The sequence below is a fragment of the Orycteropus afer genome, unplaced genomic scaffold (assembly GCF_000298275.1).
Source record: "Orycteropus afer afer isolate SDZICR_OR568_19922 unplaced genomic scaffold, OryAfe1.0 scaffold00003, whole genome shotgun sequence".
NCBI lineage: Eukaryota > Metazoa > Chordata > Mammalia > Tubulidentata > Orycteropodidae > Orycteropus > Orycteropus afer.
The window spans coordinates 7,302,025-7,320,828 of NW_006921590.1; positions in this window are offsets into that span (position 1 = coordinate 7,302,025).

Below are 18,804 nucleotides of genomic sequence, written 5' to 3' on the forward strand. Positions count from 1 at the left end.
CAGTAGAGTTATGGTTCTAAAACTTCTGCATCAAAATCACCTAAAAGTGATTCTGGGCCTCACTCCTCAGAGCTTCTGATTCAGTAGATCTGAGATGAGGCCTGAGAATTTGGATGTCTAACAAGTTCCAAAATGACACTGATGCTGCTTTTCTGAGGACAACACTTGGCAACTCACTGCAGTAAAGAGTGTATGTCTGATTGGTAAGGGCCCTATGAGTCAAAGCAAACAGTAGTGAAAGTCCTTTATTTTTCCAGGTAGAAAATTAAATCAAACTTGAACAGAATTTCTCTGGTAGGAAAAGATAAAAAATGTAGTTCCCAAGGCATCTGGCTGCTAACCACAAGGCTGGCAGTTCAAACCCACCAGCCACTCCTCAGAAGGAAGGTTGAGCAATCTACTTCCATAGTGATACCACCTTAGAAACCCAAGGAAGGGTTGCTATGAGTTGAAATTGACGCAAGGGCAGTGAGTTTGGTTTTGGTTTATTATCAACTTACCTATTAATCTTGGATTTTAGGAGTAATCATTAAAAATATTTCAGTAAGAAAAGATGCTTTAAGGGATGCAAGCTAGATATCATTTTAAACCAGAAATTCGTAAACATCATTTTTTGAAACAACAACATATTCCTTCAGATGCATGTTCCATAATTACTTCATCATTCTCCTGATGTTGTACTCTTAGGCTATTGTTAATTTTGTGATATTAATAGATAAAGTCACACTGAACATCATATAAATGAAGTCATTTCTTTATTTTTAGATTGTTTCCTTAGGTAGATTATGAAAACAATAATTATATGACACATTTCATGACTACAGATACAAATTGCCATATTGTTTCCTCAAAAGTATATCATAGCAATCAACATCAAGTATTCTCACAAGGGAAAAAACACTGCTTTGTTAGTTTAATGTAGGAAAAGGAGCAGTGTCTCATAATTGTTTTAAGTAGCTTTTCTTAGATGGTCTTTTTCAAGGAATGTCTCCCCACTCCTGCATACTCCCACTTTTCCTGGGATCAGATACAAACCAAAACTAGGAAAACAGAAGAGGTCTTTGGTACTAAAATTCCAGTAGGAAAAGAGGGTAGAACTTCTTTCATCTTAATAATATACAGAAGATATGTTGACAATAAGCTGATTTTGGTAATGTAAAAAGCTTTTTTTTTAATATTTCATCTTGAGAATGAGTTCTGCTAAAGGCATCATCTTCCCTGTTGTTAGCGACTATTGAGTTATCCCACACTCATGGTGATCTCTTCTCTATCAGAGTAGAACTGTGCTCAGTAGGGTTTTCAATGGCTGATTGTTAAAAAGTACATTGCTAGGCCTTTTTTCAGAGGTGTCTGTGGGTGGACTCAAACCACCAACTTTTTGGTTAGCAGTCTAATGCTTAACCATTTGTGCCACCTGGGGACTCTCTACCTTCCCCAATCCACTCCAGTATCCAAAGTCCTGTGACGCTTCTACCCACAGAACTGAAACTAGAAAAATGACCAGAAACTTTCACCAGAGGCTTTGTTGTTCTTCGTTGCTATGGAATTGGCTCCAACTCATGGAAACTCCATACATAACAGAGTTTAATGTTGCTTGGTCCTGGGCCATCTTCATGGTCATTGGTATATCTGAGTTCACTGTTGCAGCCATTGTGTCAATCCATCTCATTGAGGGTTTCCTTCACCTCCCTGGTCCTTCACTTTACCAACATGATATTCTTCTGCAGCTATCATTCTCTCCTGATGGCACATGCAAAGTAAGCAAGTTGAAGTCTCACCCAATGTTCTGTGATCCACTGAGTTTTCATTGGCTGATCTTCAGAAGTAGCTCACCAGGCCTTCCTTCCTAGTCTGTCTTAGTCTGGAAGTTCCACTGAAACCTTTCTACCATGGGTGACCCTGCTGGTATTTGAAATACATGATATATCTTCCAGCATCATAGCCACATGTAAGCTACCACACTATGAAAAACTGACAGAGTGGTGGTACTAGAAAAAGTGGGTCCGTAGGATAGGAGATATAAAAGGAGGGAAGAAAGAAAGGGTACAAAGATATTTAAAAGACAAAAGATTTGGATAAAGGGGAAAAGTATTTTCTACTAAAGTGGTGAGACCCTTAGTTGACTCAGAAAAAGTGGGTAAGTGAGGTGCCTTATAAGTAGGAAATTCATACCCCATACCTACACTTTGGAGGATCCAGGGAATGGGGTGAATAAAGTTGAGATTCTATTCTTGAATTCTTTTTCCCAAAACATACCATTACCATGGATGAATATTGTAGAGCAGGGATTTTCATCCCTGGCTGCAACTGGAATTATCTGGTGTGGGGGGGAGGCTTTTAAAAAATACTGATCCCCAGGCCCACAACTGGGTACCAGTATTGTTTAAAAATTGTGCAAATTATTTTAGTATGAAGCCATGGTTTAGAACTAGTCATGAGAACTTTGAAAAAGACCATTCAAATCCAAAGTCAAGACCTGTTTGATTATTCTTCAGTATGTGTAAGTTAATGGTCATTTGGGACCATTTGGAAATGAACTCTCTCACTATCTTCTACAATAAAGAGTATAATGTTGGGATTAGGTAGTAGATTTAAACATTTTTCCCCAAAAGTCATCCCTCAGTCTGTTGGTTTGTGGATTCCTTTTTAATAAACCAAGGTAGCCTCTGCCTACTGTCTGAGTTCACCAGCTCAGAACTGATTGTTGGTCATTTGTAAAGTGTTATGGAGCATGGCTTATGGATGAGTTCTCAGTACAGTATTATTGACTTACTTGCTCTCCGACATGCTGGAATGTACATTTAATGGTGTGTAAACAAAGCAGCTGAAATGTAAATGCTAACTCACAAAAGTAAAATCCTTTTTTATTTTCCTCCTCTCAACATTTGTACTTACCATGTCTGAAATAATAACAATGCATATAATGGTAGAATTAAGATTACATGCTTTCTTAAGCTCTTCTCCCATTTTAAAATTGAAATAATTGAGGTTGCAGAATGCTGGAAAAACAGACCCTTTAAAGAATCCTTAAAATGTTATAAAATTATCAAAGCACACACATAAATGATATATTAGAAAAAACTGCAAATCAATAAGAAAAAGGAAATAACACAAAAGGAAAAAAATTAGGAACAAAGTTTGAGCATGCATTTCACAGAAGTTGCATGAATAACATACTAATAGATGCTCAACTTCATTTATCAGCAGGCAAATGAAAAAATAAAAATAATAAGATTCTTGTACTACACATCAACAAGAACTGTTGTTGTTGTTATGTGCCATTGAGTCGTCTCCAACTCATAGCGACCTTATATACAATAGAACGAAACATTGCCCAGTGCTGTGCCAGCCTCATGATTCCTACTCTACCTGAGCCCATCACTGCAGCCACTGTGTCAATCCATCTTGTTGAGGTTCTTCCCCTTTTTCATTGACCCTCCACTTTACCAAGCATGACATCCTTCTCCAGAGAACAGTCCCTTCTGACAATATGACCAAAAGTAGATGAGACAAAGTCTAGCCAAGAAGAATGACTGGTCAACAAGAATGACTAAATTTAAATCAAAAAAAAAAACAAACAAACAAGTGTTAGCCACTGGATTCTCAGGCACAGTTGGTGGGGTATAAATTCATACAATCACTTTAGGAAACTGTTGGAAGCCTGAACTTATATATACTGTATGACCCAGAAGTACATAACTCCTATCTCCCACCAATTCCACTCACCATAAGAAATTTTTGTCCAGACATGAATAAGAATGGTCATAGCAGCACTATTTATAATACCAAAAATGTAGAAATGACTGAAATCTCTATCAAGAGTAGTGTGGTACAGCAAATTACTTAATATAGCCTTTCTCGCCATGGTTTTTTTGATTCTCACTAGATGACTGAGTGGGATTACACAAATGTAAGGTATTTGTGGCCTACCAAGGGGATTGGATAGGTTGCTAATATTGTAAATAAAGTACATGGCATACTTGTGGAGGTGGGACTGTGCAAATAAGCAACCCTAACATGGGGACTGGTAAGTTTTGCCATCTCACTAGGCTGAAAATGAGTCATTCTAGAGGCAAAAAAGGGGGGGGCGGCGGGGGGAGGAATCTCACTACTATTGAGAAAGAAGAGCCAGGAGTGGAGTGTATCCTTTGGACCCAAGATCCCCTATGTTGAACTTCCTCAGTCAAGGACATAGGACACTGTGACACCAGAGATGGCAAGAAGCATTGGCAGAAAAGCAGTGGCAGCAGAAACAAGAGACCAGCATGAGACCGAGCAGCAGGCTTCCCAGCCCATGGAGCAAGAAAGCTGAGTGCCTTTGGGCCAAGGCTTGATGGAAGGCTGAAGTGTCTCTCTGGGCCCCTGTCAGCAGAGCTCAAAGAGCTTTGTAACACTTTCCTGAGCAGGGCAGAGGCCGAGGCCAAAGAGAAGGATGCCTGTGACATGGCTGAGGGGAGGCTGTCCTGGTTGAAAAACTGTATCCTCAGTGTTCCTGATCATTAATTATAACCTGATTTGTCCCTAATAAACCCCATAATCATGAGTATTGCCTGTGAGTTCTGTGTGGCCATGCAACAGATTATCAAACCCAACAGAGAAGTTGAGAGTTCTGTGGGAGACAAGGTTGGTGCCAGGATTGGTAAAAAGGTTGGAGGTGGTGGCATGACTGACTTCTACCTCATAGATCAGCCTTGGGCTACTGATGTTCATCCTGATCCTTCTCCCTCCTTGTGATGTAAGAGACAAGACAACACAGCTTCCATGCCCTTTGTGAAAATAGGATATTTGATTGTACTGTGGGTTTTCATTTGACAGAACTCTATAAAAATTATAATGAACTACCTACAAACTGCACATAACAACATAGATAATGCTTTCAAACAGAATAATAAGTGAAAGAAGACAGACACAAAAATTATATATACTATATGACTTCAGTCATATGAAGTTCAAAAACAGGCAAAACTAACCTACAATGTTAGAAGTTAAGAGAATGCTTGTTCTTTAAGAATAAGATAGGGGTGATGACTGGAAGGGGGAAAGGGAGATTCTGAGGTGTGGCAATGTTCTATTTCTTGGCATTGGGGCAGTTACATTAATGAGCCCATTCTGTGATAAATAACCAAAGAATATACAGATTAGTATAAATATTTTTTCATATATAATAATCTACAATAAAATATTTTAAAAAAAACCACTGGAGTTTAGGACAATTTTATTCCACAACTGTGATCAGATTTTAAAAAAAAAAAAAAAAAAAAAAAAAAGCTAATTTATTTGCAATTGGAGGAGGAAAGGTGTGATATCTCTTAAAAAGGTAAATACTGTCTCAAAGTGCCTATAACCGAAGCTCTTGTTATCTTAATACAGCCTTATTAATATTAAACATTAATAAACAACCCTACAAAGTAGGTAAGGGCTGTAGTGGCACAATGGTTGCGCACTCGGTTGCTAACCAAAATATTGGCAGTTTGAACCTACCAGTTGCTCCACAGGAGAAAAAAACCTAGCAATCTGCTCCCATAAAGATTATAGCCCTGGCAACTATATGACAATAGCTCTACTTTTGCCTGTAAGGTTGCCATGAGTCAGAATTGACTAGATGGCACACAACAACAACAACATAAAAGTAGGTAAGAGTCCCTGAGTAATGCAAACAGTTAAGTGCTCAATTAACAACCAAAAGGTTGGCAGTTTTAAGCCACTGAGAGGCGCCTCAAAAGAAAGGCCTGGTTGTCTGTTTTTGAAAGGGCACAGACTTGAAAACTCTAAGGAGAGCAGATTGACTACACAATTAGGGTCACAATGAGTTGGAATTAAGTCTACAGCAACAGGTTTGGGTTTTGGTTTTGGTTTTTAAATAAAGTAGATACTAAAAATCAGGCTTTTCCTGGAGTCCTCCAGATGGTGCAAATGGTAAACATTCTTGGGTTCTAACTGATAAGCTAAATCCATCCAGAGGAACCTCAGAAAAAAGGCCTGGTGATCTACTTCTGAAAACTTTAGGAAACACAGTGCTACACTGACACATATGGGGTTACCATGAGTCAGAGATAATTCAACGGCAACTGGCAAATCCTGTCCTTTCAACACAGATTAGAAACCAAACCCTAAGAGGTAAAATTATTTGTCCAATGTGGTGAGTGGTAGAGTTGGGTTTTAAACCCAGAAACTCTAGCTTTGGAAGGCAGCTAGGGTATATTATCTTAATTACTTCACCAATGGCTCTCAAACATTTTAGTGAAAAAGCCTGTATATACTTAAAAATTATTGTAGGCCCTAAAGAGTTTTTGGGGAGCTCTGGTAGTGTCTAAGGCACTTGACTGCTAACCAGAAGGCTGGAGGTTCAAACCCATCAGCCACTCCTCCGAAGGAAGATGAGGCAATCTACTTCCGTAGTGATACTGCCTCAGAAACCCAAGGAGGGGTCACTATGAGTTGGTCCGACTCGATGGTACATAACAACAACAACAGAGTTTTTGTTTATGTGGATGGAAGGAAGGTTGGGCAATCTATTTCCGTAGTGATACCACCTCAGAAACCCAAGGAGGGGTCATTATGAGTCAGATATGACTCGATGGCAGTGAGTGAAGTGAGTGAGCCATATTAAAAATTAAAACAGAGAAAAATAAAATCTAAGAGCAAGCAATGACACATTTCATAAGTCCTTAAAGTGATGAAGTCATCACACATCAACATTCTAAAGGTTTTTTGAATATACATAAGAGAAGAAGAGAGGAAAAGCCACATAATGTCTTGGTATTTTTATGAAAACAATTTTGATCTCACATACCCCAGGAAAAGGTCCAGACTTTAAGAACTGCTGCAGGCACTATGCTGCCTCTCTGTTAGTGAGAAGAAGTTAACATCTAATCATCAGAAAGAGTCTATGTGCTGTTTTTCACACCCATAATCTGGATACCATAGTGTAAAATTAAGCCCAGCTTCTGGAATGCAGGCATCATGCTTGAAGAAAGCAAAAGGTCCTTAAAAACACAGGAATGGAAGAAAAGACCAAACTGGATGTCAGAAGAAATTCTGTAACTTGCTCTTGAAGTTGAAGCTAAAGCAAATGAAAGAAATGATGAAGTGAAAGAGCTGAACAGAAGATTTCAAAAGGCAGCTCAAGAAGATAAAGTAAAGTACTATAATGAAATGTGCAAAGACCTAAAGCTAGAGTACAAAATGGGAAGAACACATTCAGTATTTCTCAAACTGAGGGAACAGGGAAAAAAAATTCAAGCCTCAAGCTTTCATATTAAATGATTCTGTAGGCAAAATATTGAATGATGTGGGAAGCACCAAGAAGATGGAAGAAATACACAGTCACTGTAGAAAAAAGAGTCACTCAATGTTCAAACAATTCAGGAGGTAGCATAAGATCAAGAACCAATGGTATTGAAGGAAGAGTCCAAGCTTCACTGAAGGAATTGGTAAAAAACAAGGCTCTAACATTGATGGAATACCCATTAATATGTTTCAACAAAGGGATGCAAGGCTGGGGGCATTCACTTGTCTACACCTAGAAATCTGGAAGACAGCTACCTAGCCAACCAACTGGAAGAGATCCATATCCAAAAAAAGGTGATCCAAGAGAATGCAGAAATTATTGAACAATACCATTAATATCACAAAGAAGTTAAATTTTGCTGAAGATAATTCAAAAATGATTACAGCAGTACAACAACAGGGCACTGTCAGAAATTCAAGCTGAATTCAGAAGAGGATGTGGAACAAGAGAGAGCATTGCTTATATCAGATAGATTTTGGCTAAAAGCAGAGAATACCAGAAGATATTTACCTATGTTTTATTGACTGTGCAAAGGCATTCAACTGTGTGGAGCATAACAAATTATGAATAACATTACAAAGAATATAAATTCCAGAATACTTAATTGTGCTCATTCCAAACCTGTACATAGACCAAGACACAGACATTCGAACAGAACGAGGGGACACTGCATGGTTTAAAATTAGGAAAGGAAGGTGTCAGGGTTGTATATTTTCACCATACTTATTCAATATGTATGCTGAGCAAACAATCTGAGAAACTGGACTATGTGAAGAACAATGAGGCTTTAAAATTGGAGGAAGACTCATTAACAATTTGTGACATGCAGATGACACAAGTTTGCCACTGAAAGCAAAGAGGCCTTGAAGCACTTACTTATGAAAATCAAAGACTACAACCTTCAGTATAGATTACATCTCAACGTAAAGAAAACAAATTTTCTCATAACTGAATGAATAAGCAACATCATGATAAAAGGAAAAAAGATTGAAGTTGTCAAGTATTTCATCTTAGTTGGATCCACAATCAATGCCCATGGAAGCAGCTGTCAAGAAATCAAATGACATATTGCATTGGGCAAATCTGCTGCAAAAGTTCTCTTTAAAGGCTTAAAAAGCAAAGATGCCACTTTGAGGACTAAGCTGCACTTGACCCAAGCCATGGTATTTTCAATCACCTCATATACATGTGAAAGCTGGGCACTTAATAAGGAAGATTGAAGAAGAATTAATGCCTTTCAATTATAGTGTTGGCAAAGAATATTGACTATATCATGGACTGTCAGAAGAACAGGAGCTTGACTAAATCTGTCTTGGAAGAAGAACAGCTGGGATGCTCCTTAGAAGTGAAGATGGTGAGACTTCTCATGTTATTTTGGACCTGTTATCAGGAGGGACCAGTCTCTGGAGAAGAACATCATGCTCGGTAAAGTCAAAAACCAAAACTAAACTCACTGCCTTTGAGTCGGTTCCAACTCATAGTGACCTCTCCTTGGGTTTCTGAGGTGAAGGTAGATTGCCCAGTCTTCCTACCAATGAGTGGTTGGTGGGTTTGAACTGCCAGCCTTCTGGTTAGCAGTCAAATGACTTAGGCACTATGCCACGAGAGCTCCTTGGTAAAGTGAAGGGTTATGAAAAAGAGGAAGACCATCAATGAGATGGATAGACCCCGTGGCTGCAACAATGAGCTCAAACATAGTAATGACTATGAGAATGGTGCTGGATCAGGCAGTGTTTCGTTCTGTTGTACGTGTGGTCACTATGGGTTGGAACTTACTCAATGGCACCTAGCAACAACAACAGGACAGAATCAGAAACTCTGGATTTGAATTCTAAAAGCTCCACTTGCTAGCATGGTAATCTTGGAAACATTATTTTGTATCACAAATGAGCTTCTTTTTTCCTTCAACTAACTGAACAATGAAACAGAAACACCTGGCTCTTGTACTTGTTGTTAGAATTAAATGGCATGCCAACTAAGTGAAAATGTCTAACACAGTGTCCAACATACAGTAGGAGTGCAATAAATATGTGTGAAATGTCTAATGTCATTTCACCCCCAAGTGGAATGAACAAAGGAAAATAAAACCATAAGGAAGAGGCTTAATCTACTTTATTTGGCAGCTCGACAACATTAACCGATTCAAATCTAACTGATCGTAATTCTTTCAAATTTTGTGCCAATCCCTGCATCACCTGGAAAATAATGGTTCTGAAGAATTATCTCTTTCTTTCTTTCATTTTTACCCAAATTTATCCAATATGCTTACCAGAAAAGTTAAGCAACCATTTTAATGTTGGAAAGTCCAGGCATCTCCAATTATGTCAAGGAATATAAGGAAAGTCTTTATGAGTTTATTTTTAATGCATAACTATATATTCTGGGCATAATTTCAAAAATATGTGTATTAGACAAGGAGGTAATGTATGATATCAAATAAACATTGAAAAGTCCTTGGGGATCATTTATTTAAATTAGTGGTTGGTAATCTTTTTCTACAAAAGATCAGATAATGAACTTTTTAGGCTTTGCAGGTCATATCATCTTTGTCATTACTACACAACTCTTCCATAGTGCAAAAGCAGTCATAGATGATATGTAAGTGAATGGGCATGGTTGTGTTCTAATGAAACTTTATTTACAAAAACCTACGGTGGACTGCATTTGGCCCATGAGCCGTAATTTATTGGCCCCTGATTTAGAGGATGAATCAAAAGTAGAAGTGATTTTTTTCTGTGTGTTTTAATGAGAACCTTTCAACTTCTTCAGACTTGTTTTAAAATGGCCTGGGAAAAGTATCCAGACAATTAAATTTAAACCAACCAGGGGCTCAGATATTGGAGGGCCTTTTTCCAATACCTGGACTAATTAAGGACTTATTTCTCTTTGATCAAACTCACGACAATGCCACAAGGATGACGCACCAGTATTTCCATTCATCTTCTAGTTTTATCACAGCTATGCCATTCCTGTCAGCAAAACTCAGGACTGTCAGCATTTTCATTATAATACCAGCATCTCACAAGGTTATAAATCTGCCTAAGATAGCCTGAGCTAAAACTTGGCATGACAGCTTCTCGACCAAGATTTTCTCAAGGATGAGCAAGCTAGCTCAACAAAAAGTTCATATGAAAGCTAGGCCAAAAAGTTATCTTTGTAAAGTTCCGAACAAGTTTCAGTTGTCACAATTCTCACCCAATTCAATCTAACAAGCGTTTATTGAGTTCCTACCAAAGGTAGCAGCTATTATTCTATCTGCTATACTTCATTTCCTTTGGGGAAGTGCATCTCCCCAAATTCTTATAACTCTAATGGAGCTGCCAATCAAAGGGGCTGGCTTTCCCTTCCCCGAGAGTAGGTCACACATGACCCACGTGAGCCAATTAGGTTATCTCATCTCCCTAAACACAGAATTGATCAACAATTTACAACCTTTACTTTTGTCAAGATTGTTATGAATCCTGGAAACAAGAGAATCTCTCTCTTTCTTTGCTATTTTAAAGTGCCCATGTAAACTAGGAGTTTCTCTATGTGATGAGTTTGAGGGATGTAACCAGAGTCCCTGGGTGGTGCAGATGGTTAGCAAGCTCAACTGCTAACTGAAAGGTTGGAGACTCAAGTCACCCACAGGCACCTTAGAAGAAAAGCCTGAAGAACTACTCCTAAAAATTCAGCCATGGAAAACGCTATGGAGCACAGTTCTCACACATGTGGGTAACTATGAGCTGGAATTGACTCAACAATAACTGGTACTGGTATAGGCTACCTAGACGGCAAGATCCAGGAAGTGCTTGGATTCAAAAGCCTGACAATCCAAAAAGAGGTTGGGGTTGTAGCTATAGATTTGGGAGCCTCATCACCACACTTAATACAAGAGCAGCCGGGAAATGGAGTCCATCCATTCCCCTACTGAAATCCAGTAACTATGTAAGGAGAGAATGCATGTAGTTGGCCTGCTACTAGACACTGCTCTATTTGGTTTATCTGCTTTAGTTAGGACAACCCCAGCAGGAAAATAAATGATAACAGACAAAGGCTCAGTGCATTGCATTTTATCCCCTTTTATCTATTATTCAGCTTTTACCTTACAATCTCAGGTGTTCTCCTCCACACAATCTCCTTTCAAAGCACCCTGCCCCTAGTTCTACCTTCTTGTGGTTGCAAGAAGTTCAGAATTCAATAATCCCTTCATCTTGATCATGTTTACATTTTACAGACTGTCTAATTTATTTCTTATCTGTGAACAAAACATAATGTGAAAAATATTTCCAACCTTACATGACCACATACAGAAACTCTTACATGATAACCTTTTCAAATATCTTACTTATCTCTCTTCTTCATTTCTGTATTCCCAGTATCTAGCATTGGTGATGTAACCTTTTTTAACTGAATTATCTTAAGTATTCCTAGATAATCAAACCTGAAAAAAATATATATTATGCATTCATTTGTGTTTGCTGTTAGGTGCCTTCGAGTCAATTTTGACTCATAGAGACTCTATGTGACACATCAGAACTTCCCTATGGGGTATTCTAGGCTGCAATCTTTACAGGAACAGGTTGTCAAGTCTTTTCTCCCACAGAGTATACGAACTGCCAACCTTTCTGTTAACAGCCAAGTGCTTACCCGTTGCATCATCAGGGCTCCTTATGCATTTATTTAGTCAACAAACATTTATTATGAGCCTACTATGTGTTTGGCTTTGTATAAAATACTAGAGTTTTGAGCAAGAAGAAGATATAGTTGCAGTTCACTAAGGACTTACTGTCTAGAATGGGAGAGAGGTTATAAACAGGTATTTATAGTCCACTGCTCTAATGGAGCTCTGAACAAGCCTCTTTAGGACAGAAGAAAAGGAGGCACTAAATTCCGGTTGAAGATGTCAGGAAAGTATTATTTACTAGCATTTATTGAATCTCTAATCTGTACTCAGTATTGTCATGGCCAGTGTGAAGGCTACAAAAGAAATAAAGTGTTCTATCCTTGTCCTTGATGAGCACATCATCTCTATCCATAGAGCAATAATTTTCTTTACAAGACTATATAAAGGGTTGCAACACAATGACAAAGAAATTTTAATCATATTGAAGATGAGGTAAGCTTCCTGTGGGAGGTTAAGTCTTTAGCTGGACCTTGAAATTTTGTCTTGATTTGGATAGGGGTCAGATGTGGAATTGGCTTTCCAAACAAAGGAAAGAAATAGAGTGAGATTAAATAGTAAGAAATAAGGCCAGGGCATGCCTGAGAGAGTAAATAGATTAACCTTTCTGGAGTTGAATGAATTAGTAAGTAATAATGGCATAAAAGTATGGGAGATATTGGATGGAATCAGGCCTTATGAGTTGAGCAGATAAGACTTGTTGCATTTAAGTTAGGGGACTATTGGAACATTATGATACAAGCAATATTTAAATCAAGGCTTGGGTCTGAACTATCGATTCAATAAATACTTGTGTATTCCTCACATATGTATATTCTTCACATTTGAGAAAGGAAGCTTTGGTGCTGCTATGTCATTCTCTACTGAGTGGTACAATTTTGATGCTCTGGGTTCTTGAAGGCAAAAAGCAAAATGCAAGGGAAATGGTGTAAGAAAAATCCTCCAACCTCATGATGCTGTTTCCAAACTCTTTAATGAGAATTTCATGTGGAAATCCATCAAAGTCCTCCTTAAATCGCCATATCTCATATTCTTCCCTTACTGTTCTCATATGAACAACCTTGTTCACTCTGTTTTAAAGGAAATTTAATTGGGTTTTATTTTCTTTCAAAATGCCATGTTGTTTTCACTCCAGATCTGATCTTCTTTTAGGTAGATGCAAATTGATTTCTCTCCTTAGAGTTTTCAAGTCTGTGACCTTTCAGAAACAATCAGGCCTTTCTTTTGAGGTGCCTCTCAGTGGCTTGGGAGCTCTGGTAGCATAGTGCCTAAGGCACTTGACTGCTAACCAGGAGGCTGGCGGTTCAAACCCACCAGCCACTCCTCGGAAGGAGGTTGGGCAATCCTACTTTCGTAGTGATAACTGCCTCGGAAACCCCAGGAGGGGTCACTAGGAGTCGGGCCGATGGAAAACAACAACTCAGTGGCTTAAAACTGCCAACCTTGTGGTTGTTAATTGAGCACTTAACTGTTTGCATTACTCAGGGATCCCTACCTACTTTTAGGTTGTTGTTGTGTGCCATCTAGTCAATTCTGACTCATGAGGAATGATGAATAACAAAGTCCTAGTGTTGAGAAGAAAATGGGTAACAAAGAGGCCTGTATCTCCACACTAATGGAGCAGCTGCTCCTGAGAGTTGGCTAATAATTTCCATGCAAGCATGTCCAAAATTTCAAGACTTTTTTCATTTTTCAAGAGATGACATAATTGATATTTTTTTTGTGAAATCTCTCAATGTTTTTCATTTTGGCAACCAGAGCAAAAACACTACTGCTTACTGCCTGCCCAATAACCATTCCTGACCCCCTGAATAACGTTTCACTTCTCATTGCAAAATCTTAAAAAAGCAAGTTACATACTACCCCAGAATTCTTGCTTCTAGGAATAGGCATGTGACCCAATCCTGGCCTTTGAGATATAAGTAAAAATGTTCTGAGGAAGCTTAAAGAAAAGTTTTCTGAGGAGAATTTTTCTTCCTTGATAAAAGAACAGATGGTAGTAAGGAAAAATCATATTCACTGTCTTGTTTTGCCCTTAGTTAAAGACACTTGTGTGATGTGATGCCTGGAGATGTGGCAGTCATTTTACAAGCATGCAGGGAAGGATAAGAGAATCACAGAGGTGCCAGTCTCGAGCCCTGACATTGTTGAGCCACTGTTCCATCTCCAGAAATGCCCACTGCTACTCTTTGTGTTAAGTTAAATAATGAAAGGCATTTGTTGTTGAGCCAATATTAGTTAGGTAGTCTCTAAATACAGCCAAAAATATTCCCAACTGATACAAAAACTTTTTTAAACTCTGCTCAGAATTTGTGTTCATAATCTATTGTCTCAACAATAACTGAACATTTCTTGGCTACCAGCTGGGACTGTTGAGGATTTAAAGTCTGACCTACTCTATAAAATTCTACTCCCAGCCACATAAAACTCTCTCCACTTCATCCTTCTAATATACTTTATGTCAGTCCTAAACTGTCTAGAACTTTTTTGCTAATTGTGTTAGGGGCAATAATTAAAAGCTGTTAGACAGTGAGGTCTTTTATGCCATTTCCTCTGAGAAACAGCTATGAGTCATAGGAGTGGATATCTTTTTTTTAAAAAAAAAATTATATATATGGAACTTTATATCTTTATTTTTTTAACTTTATATTGTGATTTGGATGAAATTTTACAAAGCAGATTCATTTTACATTCAACAGTTTATATGCACATTGGGTTTTGTGATACTGGCTATATCCCAAGCAATCTAACAGCTCACTCCCACTTCCTCTCTGTGGTTACCCTCTCCCTGTGTCCTTCTCACCTATGCATTCCTGCCTCCCTACATTTCTTCCTGTGCAAATGCTGCCTTTCTGATCTCCCATGGTTGATTGATTGTTCTAAGGACTGCATCTCCCTGGTGCAGGTGTTCAGCTCGTAGCCCTGTCTATTATTTGGCTGAGACTTAAGCCACCATGTGAGTTCAATTCCAGGCCCAAAGGGTGACTTGAGGCCATAGTCTCAGGGGTATCACCAGTCTCTATCATACCAGTAAACCTGGTATTTTTATGATTTTGATTTTTGTTCCACATTTTTCTCCCTCTCTATACAGGATCTCCAATTTTGATCCCTTTTCAAGCAGTTGGTATTTGTAGCCAATGTAGTTCTTCTGGTCTCATGGTCATATAGCCTGGGGTTCTCATTGTCTATTAGTCCTTTGGACTAACTATTTCCACATGTCTTTCATTTTCTTCACTCTTCTTTGCTCCAGACCAGGAGAGACTAATAGTTGCATCTAGATGGCTGTTTGCAAGCTTTTAAGACCACAGTCACTATTCACTGAAGTAGGATATAGAACAATATTTTTGTATACCACATGTCAATTGAGCTTGATGTCCCCCATGACCATGGAGGACTGGAGATCTTTAATCACAATGTCCAGTTTAAGTGATGGCACTCTACCTTTGAGGGAGAAGGATGCATCCTTATGAGAATCTAATGAGAGCTGAGGAATTTCTCTTCAAGAATATAGACTTAGGCATGTCACACTGGATTCTGAGTACACTTTCATGGGTTTCACAATCCCCATCAACTATTTCTTGGATGTCCAAGTTAAGAACAAATGAGTTCAAGGATAATTTAGAAGGTGATTTATTAGAGTCTGACCTGGAAAACTATGACTGAAGACCACAGGCAGAATCATATAAGCTCAATTTGGGAGTAGAGGATAACCATCCTCTACAAAGAGATGGTCCTGTGGTCATTTGACATGAACTCCATGCTGGGTGCTGCTTTCTGAAGGTCTGAAAGCAACATCTTCCATGAGGAACTGTTACCTTTCTTATGAAACAAATACAGCCTTCAAGTCACATCATGCCCTAATATATGGCATTAATAGACAGACTATCAAATATAAGTAAAAATGCACAAACAGCAGAAGATAACTAGATGACAGAGACCTTCTAAAAATTAAATTCTTATGTACATCAAGAGACTTCTGCAAAAAAGTGAAAAGAGAACCTACAGATTGGGAAAAAATATTCAGCAATGACATATCTGACAAGGGACCTGTCTCTAAAATTATAGAAAATTCCAATAACTCAACATCAAAAAGACAAAAAAATCCAACTAAAAAATTGGCAGAAGACATGGACACTTCACCAAAGAAGATATTCAGGCAGCCAACAAACATATGAAGAAATGTATGCAATCATTAGCCATTAGAAAGATGCAAATCAAAATAATAATGATATACCATCTAACCCCAGCAATAATAGCAAAGTTGAACAACACAGAAAACAATAAATGATGGCAAGGGTGTGGAGAGACTGGGACTCTCATGCACAGCTGGTGGGACTGTAAAACAATACAATGATTGTGGAAAACAGTATGGCATTTCCTTAAAAAGTTAGAAACAGAAATACCATCTGATCCCATAATCCTATCACTAGACATATATCCTAAAGAAATGAGAGCCAGGACATGAATAGATATATGCACACCCATGTTCATTGCAGCACTATTCACAACAATAAAGAGATGGAAACAGCCTAAGTGTTCATCAACTGAGGAGTGGATAACCAAATTATGGTACATTCACACAATGGAGTACTATGCAACACTGCAGTGTAGTAAATTACATAGTGTGGCTCTTCTAGCCACAAGTCTTTGTAAACTCTGTGGTGGTATTTGCCATGAGCAACTGAGTAGCTCCTGATTGTTAATGTTATCCGCCTGGGGTATTTCTGTTGAGAGTGGCAGGAAAGCAATCTTCTGGAAAGTTCTCTCTCTCTCAGGTGCATAGAATTCTGATGTTGGGAATGGTTAGTTTGGCCACTCTGCCAAGCTCAAAAGGAGCCCTCTTAGAGGCGGAAGGAATTTGTCACTGCTGGCTGAGAGATGCAAGAGACACACATTGCTGAGAGAGATGCAAGAGACATGCACTGGTGAGAGAGATCTCAAGAGACATGCATTGTTGAGAGAGACACCAAGAGACTTACACTGCTGAGAGAGACTGTCAGCTGAGAGATGGTGGGCTGAGAGAGACTGAGCATGTTCCTAAACTTGAATTGTACCCTGTTGCTTCCCTAATAAACCCCATAATCTGTGAGTTCTGTGTGGCCACTGGAGTGAACTATCAAACCCAGCACAGAGGTAGTGGGTGCTACATGAGGAATGGTTGGTGCCAGGGTTGGTGAAAGGGCCGGAGGGAGACAGCATGTCAGGCCTCACAGGAATAGGCCTTGGGCTACTGATGGTTATTCTATCTTCCTCTTGTGGGGTTAGAGAATGTCAGAAGATGTGGCCTCCTTTCCCTGTTAGCAAGCACTGAAGAATAACATAGAATCCACAAAACTCCTCATAACGTGAATAAACTTTTAGGACATTATGTTGAGTGAAATAACTCAATCACAGAAAGATAAACCTTGTATTAGTCCACTATTGTAAAAAGTCAAGGAAAGGTTTACATATGGAAGGAAACTTTCTTTGTTGGTTATCAGGGAGGAGAGGGGATGGGATAAAAAATTACTAGATAGGTAAGAGAAAAGTATTGATTTGGGTGAAGGGAAAAGCAATATACTAAAAGTGAGCAGCCAACATAGCACTAAGAAAAAGGAATACATAGAGAGGTGCACAGGAAGAAGATAAACATTTTTACATACAACAATGCTGCATAATCAGTAAAAATAAACATTAATCTATGGGTGGATACATAGGTAGATAGGCCAAATGATCAGGTATGAGTAGGCTAAAGGGAATATATCCATAACCATATACAAGTTGGGCAGACAATATTTCTACATATGTATTTATGCTATAACAAAACCAAATCAAACTCAGTGCCATGGAGTCAGACCCGACTCATAGCAACCCCACCTTGGGTTTCTGAGGCAGTATCACTATGGAAGTCAATTGCCCAACTTTCCTTCCGAGGTAAGTATGTGCTATAAAAATGTACATATGTGTGTATGTGTGCGTGTATAAACCAAAAAGCAAATGCACTGCCATCAAGTCAATTCCAACTCATAAAGACCCCATTTAGTTGTCTGAGGCAGTAAATCTTTATGGAAGTACATTGCCCTGTTTTCCTTCCACAGAGTGGCTGGTAGATTTTAAACTGCCAGCCATCTGGTTAGCAGTCAGGTGGCATAGTGCCTAAGGCACCTGACTGCTAACCAGAAGACTGGTGGTTCAAACCCACCACCTACTCCTCGGAAGGAAGGTTGGGCAATCTACTTCCATAGTGATACCACCTCGGAAACCCAAGGAGAGATTGCTATGGGTTGGACCTGACTCAACAACAGTGAGTTTGGTTTTGGTTAGATAGATAGATAGATAGATAGATATAGATGTAGATGTAGATATAGATATAGACTAATAGGGAAAAGTTATGACAACTTCTTAGCCACAGCCAAACATCCTGAGGGAATGAGTCACTGGGCCCATGGGCTCAGGACCATGATCGCAGGAGATATCAAGCTCAACTGGCATAATATATGACTTTCGTGAGTAGTGACTAGGGTCTCAAAAGGTTGCAAGCAGCCATCTAAGATGCAACAATCAGTCTCTCCTCATCTAGAGGAAAGAAGAATGTAGAAACACAAAGATGCATCGAAATACTTTGTCCAAAGAACTAGTGGACCATGCAAACCTCAGTCTACATGACCCTGAGACCAGAACTAGATGGTGCCCAGCTATCACTTTCAATCACTCAGAAAAGGATCAAAATAAGAGATCCTGGATAAGTGGGAGAAAAACGTGGAACAAAACTCAAAATCATATCAGGCTTACTAGTCTGATAGAGATTGGTGCAACCTCCAAGACTATGGCCAATAGGGATCCCTCAGCCTAGAATTGAACTCACTCCTAT